This window comes from Lontra canadensis, unplaced genomic scaffold, assembly GCF_010015895.1.
Source record: "Lontra canadensis isolate GAN:19392208 unplaced genomic scaffold, GSC_riverotter_1.0 scaffold13, whole genome shotgun sequence".
Taxonomy (NCBI): domain Eukaryota; kingdom Metazoa; phylum Chordata; class Mammalia; order Carnivora; family Mustelidae; genus Lontra; species Lontra canadensis.
The window spans coordinates 5,351,094-5,365,982 of NW_022631007.1; the positions used below are offsets into that span (position 1 = coordinate 5,351,094).

General features: G+C 42.0%; 1 long non-coding RNA gene across 1 annotated transcript; it reads left to right on the forward strand.

Annotated features, from left to right (window-relative positions):
• The first annotated feature begins 435 nt into the window (after window positions 1–435).
• On the forward strand, window positions 436–13,256 carry LOC116867700. The gene is made up of 3 exons (XR_004382647.1): window positions 436–446; window positions 1,451–1,453; window positions 13,171–13,256. It is a non-coding gene; the product is annotated as an uncharacterized LOC116867700 (long non-coding RNA).
• Window positions 13,257–14,889: the final 1,633 nt, after the last annotated feature.

Consider the following 14,889-nt stretch of genomic DNA (forward strand, 5'->3'; position numbering starts at 1 on the left):
CTCCTCTGCAACCTCTGAGAAGCGAACTCCTCTCTTGGCTTCATGGAAACTTTAAATTGGACCAGTTGGGTATGCTTTCTAGGGAGGTGTAAATGGCAAACACAGGGACAGACAGTGGATGTCAAGGAGACTCCAGAAAGAAGATGGATGGCCTTGGTGAGCAGCAGCAGCCGGGGAATAGAACAAAAAACCTCGAAGTCCCCACAATGGCAGGTAACACAAGACTCCTACGCAAACCTGGTTCCTGGGTGGGTCTTTTCGTTCTCTGTCAGCGACCTTGATTCTTTTATGGCCTCTGTAAAGGCAGCTGGGTTTCTGTGGGAGGTTTACCATAAAACCCCATTTTTGCAAAAACTTTTTTTTTTTTTTTTTTTGGCAATCAAAACGATATAAAGAGTACAAGCAGTGGTCGAGCAGGATCGTGTGTTAGTTCCTCCATCCCTTTTGTCCAGACCAACCGAGTCAGATGAATGTGCAGTCTAAGTAAAATCAGCATTTGCCCCCCAGAGATCTTCCAGACAGAGACTCTTAGGTGTCGAAAGCAGTGGCCGCCTCAAACCGTCTCCCACACCGAAAATTCTGGAGCTGCCCCCGAAAACACACGGACTCCCTTTATTTGGAACCCGGTCTTTCTTCCCCAGCTTTTGCTCCTTGCATTACACTAAAATCCTGTCCGAGGCTTGAAGTTTCCTTCACAGCAGCCAGTTCCTCTCCCCCTGCCCTCTTCTGACTTAGGAGCTAATTCTGATCCCCAGTGCAGACTCTCCCATGGGCCACAACAACAGGAGCCCTCACGGAGATAGAGAAGTCGCTACTGTCACTCACAGCACAGCCCTCTCCACCGGTCTCCTTCTCGGCCACCAATCCTGGGAGATTCAGCTCCAAACAGCATCCGTTTGGATGCATAGCATAATGCAATAGCATTTGAACTGTTCAATAGCAATAGCATTTGAACTGTTCCTTCCCTTTTATGTGGAACTGGGATGCTTTATAAAGGACATTTAGTCAAGGCAAGTCTTTACAAGTCTTTGCCTAAGAGGATTTAGTTATAAAATACCTAAAGGGCTTCTTCATAATGGAAATTCAACCTTTGTAATGTAAATCCCGCCACCTGGCCCCTGCTAGCAGAATGAGAGCAATATTAACTTACTTACTATTTAATTATTCTCTCTTCCCCCACCCCCATCATCCCCTGAGAGGTAGGGTTTCCAGGGACTAGAAGAATATTCTCCACTTCTTTCGAACATTCCAAAGCACTTTTGCCTCCTAGGAAGGCTGGACGCTGACCTTGAGAATGACAATAAAAATTGGGAAGCACCCTAAATTAAAACAGACTTTGCAGGAGATGTGGCTCTTTCCCACTCTTGACTATGCCCCCTTCACATTCTTTTGTTTGGTTTAGTGGACTAGACCTTTGATGTCAGAGTCCCACCAGCTCATTTATGCCCAGTCTGTAGACTTTTCTATTGTTCGTCAATAGAACAAATCAAAACTAAGACAATGCCAATATTTTCATCTGTGTAATTTTTTAAAAAAGATTTTGTTTATTTATTTGACAGAGAGATCACAAGTAGGCAGAGGGGCAGGCAGAGAGAGAGGGGGAAGCAGGCTCCCTGCTGAGCAGAGAGCCCGTTGCGGGGCTCAGGGCTCCACCCCAGGCCCTGAGATCATGACCTGCGGAAGTCACAAGCTTAACCCACTGAGCCACCCAGGCACCCCTCATCTGTGTAATATTGTCTTGAGGATAAAACTGAAAGTCGGGGACTAAAGATAAGACATGGTAGTACTTACAAAGTAGGGTCATTCATTTGCTTTTTTATTATTATTTATTGAGTGTCTACTAAAGCCATAGCGTGATTTCTACAAAAATAGCTTATTGTCAGGAACAGTAATTTTAGTAATGACTATTCTATTTATTAATAGCATCTACCAGGTGTAACTGGGCCTGGTGTCTCATTTAATTCTCACACAATCCTATTTAGCCGAGAAACTAGCAGAGGCTCTGTAAATCAATAGTTATCCTGCCTCCCATGCAGCATGGAAAGGTGTGATTAGGATTCAAAGTGGGGTTTTGTTTTGTTTTGTGTTTTTAACTCCAACTGCCATGTTCCCCTACAAGGTTGTAACCTAAGGAAGAGAGAAGAGAGAATCAGTATCCTCAGTCAGTCTAGTAAATATTTTTGTCTGGTTCAGTATTAAAGCCAGAAACATTTCCCATCTCTAGCTTGTAAGCAACTACCCATTAAAGTGATAATTCTTGAATGAGGTTTACACAGAACTGCCTTTCTTCACTTCTCGGTTCAACTTTTGATGCTTTTGGGGTCCCCCCCACTCCCCACCCCCCACCCCCGCTTATTTCTCTTGTTCTTTTGCCCAATAATCTCCAGCTTCAGGCTGTGACATAGTGACAATCCTGCATTATGTTTGCTTGTCAAAGGCCTGCCACACTTGACATTCCCCAGCTACTCAACCCACTCATTTGAACTTAATCACTGTTGATTAGTGTCAAGATTTGAAGGATAAGCTATTCCTCACTCCCACAGTTTACTTCTTACCAGAAAAGTCACAGTGGGCACCAGGAGCAGTTGGCCTCTAACCTCAGCCTGTATTCTCTGAGGTATTACTACCCCCGCCCCCGTCCCCCTCCCCACCCTGCAAATAGCAAACTCACCGTTTGTTTTTCATTGCCTCATCATTACCTAAGTAAGCTGTAACAATGTGGCCTTGATAAAGCAAAACCTGATCAAACCCAGTTAGAAGGGAGAGGAGACACACCCCCCACCCCCCACCCCGCCTTGGTACCGCCGTGACTCTGAGGGTCAGGCTCTATTCTGTCCAGGTGGCTACCTGCCGCTGGGGACCCTTTGTTCAGATGCCTGTGGCCTTCACCCCAGCCACCCACCCTTTAACTGGTACTCTCCAAGAGCGCTGGCATCACTACTCACCTTTTAATACAAAGAGAGGAAAGAAGGGAAAAGGTTTTCGGAGAAAAGTCCTAACTGCTCGGGGGGGAAAAAAGAGGGATGGGCCATAGAATAGGACTCATGGGCCCAGTTTGAGAACCACTTGGAGAACCTGGTGTCTAACTCTGTTACTGGATCTTTTCCTGACGGTGGAGCGGAGAGGTCAGGGCGGGGTCTGGGCAGGGCTCTGTGTTTGTGTAAGGCGCGAAGTGACCGTTTCGTGCTGTCACGGATGGGGACAGGGTGGAGGAGGTGGTTCTCAGGGGAATTCAAACTGCGAAGCCAAAGATTGGGTGTCGGGGTTCAGAAATCGGAATACCTAGGGCGGTGAGACAAAGGCCGAGACCCCGGACGCAGCGCCGGCGACAGAGAAGCGAAAAGGGGCGGGCACCCCAGCATCCTGCAGGCCAGACGGAATCCGAGGGGAAGCCAGGCCAGTCGCCCCCGCCCGCCTCCAGCCCGTCTCTCCCGCGGACGCGCGCGCGTCCCAGCGCCCAGACCGGGAACCCGCGGCGCGGCGGGGGTCTTGCAAGGCGCGACCCGGTCCAGGCTGCCCGCCCCGGCCAACTCCATCCGTGCCCTCCGCGACCCGCCCGCGTCCCGGGAAACGCCGCCCCGAACCCCGGGCACAGGACGGGCGGGTGCGCCCCTCGACCCGCTCCGCTGGGGCAGAGGCCGCGGTCGCTCGGCGCTGTCCTCGGCCCGAGGGGCTGTGCCGCCCGGCACCCACCTCACTGGTACCGCGCCGCGCCCAGGTCCCCGCGCCTGTTCGCAGTGACCTCCTGAGGCTGCCGAGACCCTCGTCCCGCGCAAGACCGAGAGCCAGGGCCCCGCCGAGCCGAGGCCGCCCGGGCACCCGATTCACCCAGGCCCGGATGGAGCCCGCGGCGGAGGGGCTCCGTCTCGGAAGGCTTCCTGGAGGCGCGGAGCCCCAAGCATGAACCCAGCACTCCCTCTGGTTGGCGCTCAGCCAGTTCAGTAGGCCGGCCGTTCTCCTTTTTATAATGATGAATTTCTTACTAATCGCAGGTATCATCCCTGCGCCTCTCCTGTAGAACCACCTGCGGCTCCTGGTAGCCCGCAGTCACCGCGGAGCCCTCGGGTCCTGCTCTGGCGCCAGCCTTTCCACGTCTTGTCCCCGCCTCCGCTGGCCGCGAGCGCGGGTACCGCAGGCTTCAGCGCTACCCCGGACCCCGCAGGTAGCCCGGGCAGCACCCGGCGTCCGGACCCCTCTGGCAGCAAGCCCCCTCCTCTGAACTCTCGGGCAGTTCACCGCTCTCCCTCTCCTCTGAAACGTGAAAGTCAATGCCATGTCCGTTTTTTCCCCTTTCTCGCCGTCCTCCCGGAGCCTCCAAGCCTGGGAGGACACTTCAGGGCACACAGCACCAAGTCCTAACAGCGCCACAGGGAACCCCCCCGAGTTGCACACTTGTGCAGGTTAAGGCTGGTCTCCTCCCTCCTTCCCTCCTTCGAGTCTGTCCTGTGTCAGGCTCCTGCTGTCCTTCCTTCCCACCCAGATACTGGGCAGACTCCAGCATTCCCATTGCTTCCCCTTAGCAGCTGAGGCAGGCTCGGGTTTCCAAGAGAAAAATTATTCCCCAAAAGTTCTTTTGTTAATCATGACACTTGATTTTTTAAAATCCATTTTAGAAGTTTCGGGTTTCAGCCCTTCCTTGCGTTTGCTGTCTTGCAGGTTTGACCCAGAGATATCCCCTAACCCTTTGGCTGTTCTCTCCCTCGCGCCGGAAATCTTCCCCGAAGGGGGTGAGTTTCAATCGGAGCCGGGTAGGTGTGGTTCCTGAGATGATCGCAAGTCCAATGTGCACTAAATTGGAGACAGCTAATTTTAGGGGTTACTTGTTTCAATAGGGTAAGTCTTGGATATGTTACACATATGAAAGGCACGGCCAGCCTCACTGGGGGTTATTAATTTTCCTACAGTGACATCATGTGGTAAGGGGAGGACCACCCAGCTTGTCCTTCAAAGTGCTGATACATTTTAAAGCAGATGCGAGACAGAATGGGAAGGGAGAACTCAAAGGCATTAATTAAGTTGGAATCATGGGATCCTAGCAGTTTCGGACTCTATTTCCCACCCAGTTCCAGAAGACCCTGGTAATGCTTCCTCCAACCACCCCCCACCTCCCGACGGCCTCCCACCCCCAGCACTCCCTTCCAGACCTGGAGGCTAAAGAGTCCTACCCAAGGTGGACTTTAAAAGGGATGAACCACTGACAACCTGAAAGAAAGGGAAGCCACATCACTTACCGTTGGGCTTTCACAAATGAGCCTCAAGAAATAAATTAGATGTTCTGTTACATGTGGAACATTCAGAAAGTTAACAAATTTTTAGAGTGTTCTCTCATGATACTCCCCTTAACTAAACAGCCGAAAGCAGCATTTTCCAAAGAGCACTGTACAGGAATTAGTAGGTGTTTGGTGAATAAAAGGTTCCAGTCGTCAAACAGCTGTGGATTAAACAAACACTGGGCTTAAAAAAAGTTAAATATTTTACAGTGGCACTTCTTAGAGATGCGAGTACACTATGTAGTCCTTTAATGTCTTACAGGGGGTAATGGGACTTGGTTGTGGCAGCCAGCCTCCAGGGTGGTCCCCAGTGGTCCTTGCTACCTGCTGTGATGGAGAAGCTAGATCTTTGTGCAAGTGTCTCCTGCACTTGGGGGCTGGCGTGCAAAACCCAGAGAAAACTGCCGAGTGACTTCTGAGGGCAGGTCAAAAAAAGCACTCAAGTTTCTACTTTGGCCTCTTAGATATATATAATTCTGAATTTGGTTTGCAAGTATTTTAATTAGGATTTTTGCATCCAAATCATACATGTAATTTGCCTATGATTTTCTTTTCTTGTGCTATTCTTACCCTGTTTGCAACTGAGGTTATATTAGCCTCATAAAATTAGTTGGCCGACTTCTTTCTCTCTCTTTCTGAAATCATTTAATAAGAGAGAATAAATGCTCCTTGAAAGTTTGGTAAGACTCCTCCCACCTATGGAAAATCATCTGGCTTGGTGGGTTTTATTTTTTGAAAGGGTAAAGGAGGCTGTCAGGAGAATCTTTTGATTACTAACTCAATTTCTGGCATAGCTATTGGCTTATTTCTTCTTGGGTCAGTTTTTGAAATTTATGCTTTTTTTAGAAAAGAAAATATTTTATCAAGGTTTTAAATGTTCACATGTGGTTTTCAAAATCCCCAGTGAAACTACAGTTCTGTCCTTTCTTTCATTCCTAACAGTGCTTCTGTGTATATGCTTTTACTCTAATAATTTTCTATTGTCTTAATTTAGTGAAAACACTGGACTTTGATTTTGGTGATATTATTTCTTCCTTTTACACTTTATTACTTTCTGCTCCCGCTCTTGAAAGTTCCTGCCTTCCACTCTCTCTATATTTACTGCTCTTTTGCCAACTTCCTGAGGTTAGTGCTCTACTCATTTGTTTTCAGAACTTCTTCTCCAAAACATATTTTACATCTACAAAATGTGTCTCTAATACCTGTTTTTGTTATCAAATTTTTTATCATTCTGGTTTTAAGTATGCTGCCGTTTTATGACCTATTTTAAAATTAATTCACAAATTATTCAGAGAGCATTATCGGGTTTCCAAATGTGTGTGCAGATTTTTATTTGTACTTCTATTTATTATTTATTTATTTTTGCTATCTTTTATTTGTGAGCTCTTGTCTAATTTCAGTGTAGCCAGAGATTGAGTGTGGTCTGTGTTATAAATATATTTATTTAAAATGTGTTTAGACTTCACTACCTATTATATTATCAACTGTTAAAGATATTTTTGAAAATAATGGTATAATCAACTTAATTAATTTTATTCTTTAATTCTACACCCTGACACTTATAAAGAAATGTAACCAATCAGTGCCTTGTAGGGATATGCTAATATCCTCCAATATGATGATGATAGGTTTGTCCACTCCTTATGTCCAGTTAATTTTTGCCTCCTGGATTTCAAGGCGTTTTTTTTTTGTTTTTTGTTTTTTGTTTTTTTTTTGTATATACAAGCTCCTAAGTGCCATATACCCCTTTTATTACTGAGTACTTTCCTTCTTTATCCATATGTTTTGCCATAAATTATATTTTGTATGAAATTGATTACTGCCATTCCTAGGGTTATTTTTTTAAGGTTTAATTTTTAAGTAATCTCTATACCCAATGTGGGGCTCGAACTTACAACCCCAAGATCAACAGTCTCATGCTCGAGTGACTGAGCCAGCCAGGAACCCCAGGGTTATTCTTTTTATTAATTGTATGGGTCAGGTTTTTCTACCTCTTTAGTTTTAGCTTATCTGGGTGGTTTTAATTTGTGCATACATTCTATAAGACTATGACTAGATTTTTACATTTTGATTTCATCATGTATTCTCTTATTTTTTTACAGAGAGTTTACTCCGGGTTCAAATTTTTGGATTATTGATTTAAAAGTACTTGATTTGATTATTAATTAAAAGTACTTAATTTTGATTTATTGATTTAAAAGTATTTAAAAGAAGTAATTTAAAATTACTTCTACTCTCTTGATTTTTGATGTTCTGTTCACTGTCATTTGTCTTTGTTTCTTTTCTTCCCCCTTTTCTGCATGCTCTTGAACCAGGAAAGCTTTCTGTACTCCTCCCTTCATGGTTAGGAAACTAGTGACAGTGTTTTCATTTTTTGACCACTTATCTTTATTTTCTTAACATACATATTAGACCATACATTTTTCTAATAATCCAAAATGCTCAGTAATTTTTTTTTTCTGAAAAGCAATAGCAAAAAAGCCTTCAGCATATTTTAACTTTTGTGGACATTTTCTCTTCAATTTATTGTTATCTAGAATTTGAGTTTTGCATTTTTGAAACAAAAAAAATAAAAATTTTTTATAGTTAATAAAAATTTGCTTACACTTTGTCAATTTTCCTGCTTCCTCATTTTCTGTATCCATACCATCCCTCTAGGCTCCTTTTTCTTTCTACTGAATGAAGATATCCTTTAATAATTACTTCAGTGCAGGTCTTTGCGTGGCTTTCACTCCATTCCTACCATTGCATTTCTGATCCATTCCTGGTCTCTGAAATAATGTATTTTGTTTTCAATCCATCTTAACAGTTTTTCTTTTTTATGCCTGTCTTTGCTATGGGTTTGAAACAAAGGGGATGAGTTAAGAGGTTAATTTATGGGTTATCTTGACTAGAAATCAGAGTTAATGGCTACTGAGTTCCTGGTCCTTAGAGGGAAGGATCAAAGTAGTTCAAAGCAAGCAATTATGACAAATGGCCCGAAAAGAATTTTTTTTTTTTTTTTTTTTTTTACAGGCATACGCAAGTTTCAAAAGGTATTTGGCTTTTCTTTTTTTTTTTTTTTTGGTTTAACACACTGATAGTGGAGTGATAATGCTGTGTGCTGACCCCTGGTGGATTCAACAAGTGCCTATTTACTATAATTTTTGGAGTTGGAATAGATCTTATTTCAGGAGCTACAGACTTCAGAGGTCAAACATCTTATATAAATGTATCAGGTAACCCTGTGTATGAAAATAGATCATGGTGCCAAGTACAGTAAAACAGGAAAATTCAGGCTCCACAAAAGGCATATAAATTCAATTTTAAAAAATGTTGACAACACACACACACACACACACACACACCCACTCATGAAAGAAAACTGGAGTGAGAGATTGATTGGGCCAATCAGTTTGGCCCAAAGTTTCATATTTAAGTTAACACAGGTTAAACCTCTGTCTTGGGGGAAATCACATTAAAACTTGGTTTGTAAATTGATAACAAATGCTCTTCCCATGATCCACTCTTACTTCCTCCAAAATATAGCAAATACTCAACAATGCTATAATGGGCTATTTTTGTTAAATCAAGTTATACGTTTGTTGACAAGGCTCAATGGGGAAGAATATTCATCTTTAAGTGAATTTCATGTATCATTCTGTGTTTTAAGTAAAAACCATGTTGCATATATTAGTTGAGACACTGTACAGAGAAACTCATTATTTTAAAACATTAAATGTTATACCAATTTAAATTTCTCTATCTGCTTTTTTATGCAGTCAACTTGAAGCTTAAAATTTAAAATCAGAAACTAGACTCAAGTTGCTACATTTTTAACTAGAGAGTATGATTTGAGAGAATAAGAGTGAATCATGTAAGAGTGGCAAGAGTAGTGATGTTCTAGGACCAAACACTTTGTCCAAATACTTTGGAAAAATCCAAACTACAGTTCTATAAGGGATATTTTGATTAATTTTTATTCTAATTGTTTTTTTCTAATTGACTTAGACTTATTATCCAATTCTTTTCCAGGATCTGATGTGTCCCACTTCAAAATGTCAGTGGCTTCTTATTATTGACTATGTTAAATCACAAATTTTCAGCCCGCCAAGCCCCACCAGGATTCCCTCTGTTTTAACCTCCATATTTCTGATATTCACTGTGCCATTCAAGACAATTTGCCTGCTGCTCTCATGAAGGGCTTTATATTCTCAACCCAAGCCTTCCCCATGCTTCATAGAAGTGTGAAGAAATGGAGTGCAGCCTCCCCAGGGCAAATCCCCAATTCAGTCTTCAATGCTAGCCAAGATGGGGCTCTTGGTTCTGACCTTGCCTCACACGCTCCTCCCTTGGTATGTCATTGCTCACTATTGAGAGTCTCACTCACAGACACTCAAGCTCCTGACAGAACTTCATGGCAGAATAAGAAATTTCACAAATATTTTGTGTGTGTGTGTGTGTGTGTGTACAACTGTATAGTATACTTGTATACACACATGTAGAGATATAAATATATCCACATGCACATATATATACAAATACATGCATATATTTTGATACCTTAAAATAAATGCCCAAGATATATTACATGTAAAATAAAATATGCAAACATTATACAGTGATTCAAAAGTATCTTCATTTAAAAAAAATGACATGTAGATACAAACTCTAATATGTACAAATGCCAGACACCCAGGACATTGACATACAAACGTAGTGTTTTAAGAAGTTGGCTTCACATTTTTGTGAACAATAGAAAACCTTGTAGCTATTGTTAAAAGTGAAAATTCCCAGGCCCACTCTGCATTTTCTAATTTAGTGGTATGAGGAAAAGTCCTGAAAGCAGGGCTTTTTAGCAAGCATCACAGGTAATTCCAAGAAACTTCGAGAAACACTGCTGAAAGGGAATATTCTTTCCCCAAATAAACACCTTTCCTGTTTCTATATTTTTTAAATGATATGCTTACTCTGTAACCAAAATTATGAAAATACAAAATGTAAATTTCAAAATCTTCAGCTTTACCCATGTTTTGGATTTTTTTTGAATATAATGTTTGCCTTTTTTAAAATGCCACTTAAAATTCTCTTAAATAGGTTTTTATAGCCTTATCGTTAAAAGACCTAGCAGAGTTTTTCATCTATTTAAGTACCAGAAATATTTTAGTCGCATGCTAGAATCTCTTTAAATAAATATGCCAACAAGGAACACTTCTGAACTTATGAAAAATGCTTACCATTCATTTCCCTTAGTGTGTGTCTATATATATATACATATATATACATACACACACACACTATATATATATATATTTTTTTTTTTTTTTTTAAGATTTTATTTTATTTGAGAGAGAGAACAAGTGTACACCTAAGAGAACACGACTTGGGGAGGGGCAGAGGGAGAGGGACAAGCAGACCTCTCACTGCGCAGGAAACACTAGGCCAGATCCCAAGACTCTGGGATCGTGACTTGAACCAAAGGCAGACACCTAACCAACTGAGCCACCCAGGCACCTCCTAGGTGGATTTCCACTGGAATGAGAATAGGTAAAATAAAGGAATTACCTGATTCTCAAATTCTCACTGGATATACCCCATGATACTTTGGAAATTAGCATTATACAGACTTTAGGGAAGACTGGTCTTTTCCCTCAAACAATGGATGCCAGAATTTTGACACAAACTTTCTCTCCTTAGAGTACCTCCCAATCACAGAAGGCTCAGCAAGGCCAACCTTTTGTTGGAGGAATAGAGATGGGAAATCATGAATCACTTGAACTTCACTTACCGCCTGGAGCCTGTCAACTATGAATAAGACTATAAACATGGCATCCTCACGCTACAGCAATGTGAAGTTTGTTAGGTGTCATAGTGCTCACAAAACATACATTAGCTATTGAAGAATGTCATGTTGTAGGGCTGTAAGACACTTTAGAAATCATCTAATTCTCTAAAGCCTCAATGCCTTCATCTTATAGATCAGGTAAGTGAAGCCCAAATTCATAGGAACCTCTAGGTCTCCTTGAGGGTAGGATTGACTCTTATCATCACAAGCCTGGGCATAATCCTTGGGATGTCGAAAGTATTAAATACATTAAGTTAGGATCCATGATGAATCAATTAAATGTTAGATTTTCTAGCTCCCACATCCAATACCAGATCTAGAATGAGACAATTTGACACCAGAGTGACCTTTGGTTCTTCCAACCGGTAAGTGTGGACCCCTGGGGTATTTCAGTTGTTCCAGACAACTGCACAGAGTCTGTTTTCCTATTTTCTTTTTTATTTTTTTTTTTAAGATTTTATTTATTTATTTGACAGACAGAGATCACAAGTAGGCATAAAGACAGGCAGAGAGAGAGGGGGAAGCAGGCTCCCTGCTGAGCAGAGAGCCTGATGTGGGAATCGATCCCAGGACCCTGAGATTATGACCTAAGCCGAAGGCAGCGGCTTAACCCACTGAGCCACCCAGGCACCCCTGTTTTCCTATTTTCTTTAGCAACACTGAACAGGATCAATAACTTTTACTTTTTCCACTCTAAAAATGGACAAAAGGCATTGCTGTTTTAATTTTTTTTTTATTACTGATACTAACATTTCTCATATTTACTGGGAAATGGTCTTTTGTCTATGAATTTGGAATGTACTTTTTTATTGTGTCCTTTCAATGCTGCTGTTAAGAAATACTGTTCATTCTGATGTTTGGTCTCTATGTGAAACCTTATCATCTTCAGAGACATGTATGCTCTTTTCCTTCCCAGCATTCTGAAATTTCATTTCATGATTATGTATTTTGGGTAGGTTCTATTTTGAGCAATTGGTAAGGCCTTCCATCTGAAACCTTGTATATTCAGTGGTTGTGTCACTTATGAGTTATTCCTTTGATAGCCTTCCCTTGTCTTTGTTCCCTTCTACATTACATCCTGGGATTCCTCTGGTTTAGATCTCCCTCCTAGGCCAGCCTACACATTATCCTTCTCGCCTGTTTTCTCCCTACTTCTGGAAAATTTCTTCAACTGTATCTTCCAATCCTTCTTCCATTGGGTATTTCAACTTGGTGATGGTATTTTTAATTTCTAAGAAATCCTCTTTACTCTCTAAATGCTCTTTTTCTTAGAGCAACGTTCTTACTCTGTAGATACTGCATCTTCTCTTAGCCCTCTGAAGATACTGGTGGCTCTTTTCAAAGTACCTTTTCACTGTGCCTTCCAAGTAGCTTTTCCCTGTTTGTCTTGGTTTCTCATATTATATGCTTTGCTCTTCAGCTGTTAGAACATGAAACCAAAAAGCTGGTTGGAAACCGTGAGTGCTTGTGTGAGACTTGTCAACCATGGTCTTCACTTTGAGAGAGACTGGCTGGACCGTTTATTGAGGAAAACCCCTGACATCAATACCTTTGTGTCTTTTCTCTCGGTTGGTACATTTCCCTGTCTGGAGGAGTCCAGTCTATCCTGCCTTCAGGATGTCTGTCTGACTGCCAACGTTCTTGGAGCCCCTTTGGGGAAGAAAGCTGAAAGTCTCACACCCGTTGTGTCAATTTGCATTTACCTCCCCTGTTCTCAGCAAAACAGCCCCACATTCAACTTGTTCTGGTACCTTCTATTTTGTTCTCTGCAGGAAAACAAACAACTCTAGTCCAGTTTGGGGGGGTGGGAGAGAGACAGTAAAAAGGCTCTGTGGAGACTAGGGAGGGCATTATTGGAGCTTAATTTCTTAAACATACTAGAAACCAATCCTCTCTGGCTTTTAGCTTCACTTTTTCATCCACTTTTATAGGTTCCTGATATGTCCAGTTCCTGAGACGTTAAAAGGTCTGTAGTGTGAATCAGATTGCTTCTTGATTCTCTCTCTTCCAGATTAGGATTTCAAGGAGCTGCTTAGTCAGCTGCCATTTTCCATCTGCTTTGTGATCCTAACACAGGCCCTATAGTCTTGAGGAACTGCAAAAATCAAACAAAGAAAAACACGTTTACTCTCATTTTTGTAGCATTTCAGGAGGGAGCAAAGGTTAAATATGTGGTCAATCTGTATCTTTAACAGTGGTCTTCATTTATTCTCAGATGAACCTGAGAACCAGTTTGTTTTGCTAAAAACATATCTGTCATTAATTCACTCACTCCCACCAAAGGTCAAACTCTTCATTTTATCCATTACTTCTACTTCAGTTTATTTATCAATTTCTAGTTTTATGTTTATTATTTTCTTTTCCTTCTTTTTTGTTTTCTGGCTATTTTTATTATGTGCTTGAATTGAACGCTTTGTCTCTGATTAAATAATAGAAGCAGTGAATCCTGAATTATCTTCAGTGGCCAAATTCTTCAGCTGTTAATATCTAATATTCCCATTGCTGTTCCATTTTAAGGAGCTTGTAAATTCAATTTTTATTTTCTTGCTGATAGGACTTATTTAGAAGAGCAGTCTTAAGTTTCCAAATGGGATTAATTTTGTTATCTTTTCAATTATTAATGTTTAACCTTGTTTCACTGAACATGAGAGAAAGTAGAACTATAAAATTTTACTAAGATTATTTTTATATTATGCTGTTTAAAAAATTTTTTTTGCCTTTAAGCTTCCTAACTCCCTTATGAAAACTCTTCAGGTTTAACTGTCAAGATTATGTAGCATAATGGAGATAATGTTTTAAAAAATATTTACATGGTTTTCCCTTCTACCTTTCCACACATATAAGCCCAAGGTGTTCATCTGCCACCAAAGAGATGTTGGAAAATGAGAATTACTAAGATTCATTTGTGGAGAAGAAATGTAATGATGAACAAAGAGTTTTCAGTTTCTGACATTTAAATGGCATTTTGCAAGAAGACAATAGGCAAATATGCTTGAAAGTCTGTTGGAAACAAAGACATGTCTAAATTCCTTTGCTTCTACTTAATATATCAAATGCTAGGTTGTGACCACAAAGCAGTAATTCTCCTAAAGTTTACAGAAAATAGTTTTGCCCACCAGGAGGGATTAGCCAAGAAATGGGAACCAGCAAGGTGGCGGATGTTAAGCAGAGGAAGTAAAAGAAGAGTCTGTCCGTTCTATTCCTGAGAGGGGGAACCTTTGGAAGAGCAGGACAGAGGCCAGGGGGCACTGGGACCTAGGAGGAGGGAGTCAAATGTGTGTCTGATTTTGCTCAGAGCCTTGGCTTCAGGGAAAGATGCTAAGATAGTGATGCCCACCGCGCCCCCTCCCATGGTGGAAGGAGCCTGAGTCTCAGGGTGGCTCTGCTCTAAGGAGGGAGGGTCAGGTGGTTACAAAACGGAAGGGTCTAAATCTGTGGCCTTCATCCTTGTTCATAAGACAAGGGATGGGGGATGCCGAACTGAGAAGCAGCAGGCAGGGGGCAGGCTCTGGGTGGATTGCTGAGCTAAACTAGAAGGGACGAGGGCCCACCGGTCCTCAGGGAATGCTCAGAAAAGGCTTCCTCAGAAATTTGCCAATGTAGCTCTACACTGCATTTGGCATTTGGTATTGCAACTGAGAATTTAAAAAAAAATTTTTTTAAAGATTTTATTTATTTGACAGAGAGACTGAGATCACAAGTAGGCAGAGAGGCAGGCAGAGAAAGGGGGAAGCAGGCTCCCCGCTGAGCACAGAGCCCAACTCGGGGCTCGATCCCAGGACCCTGGGATCATGA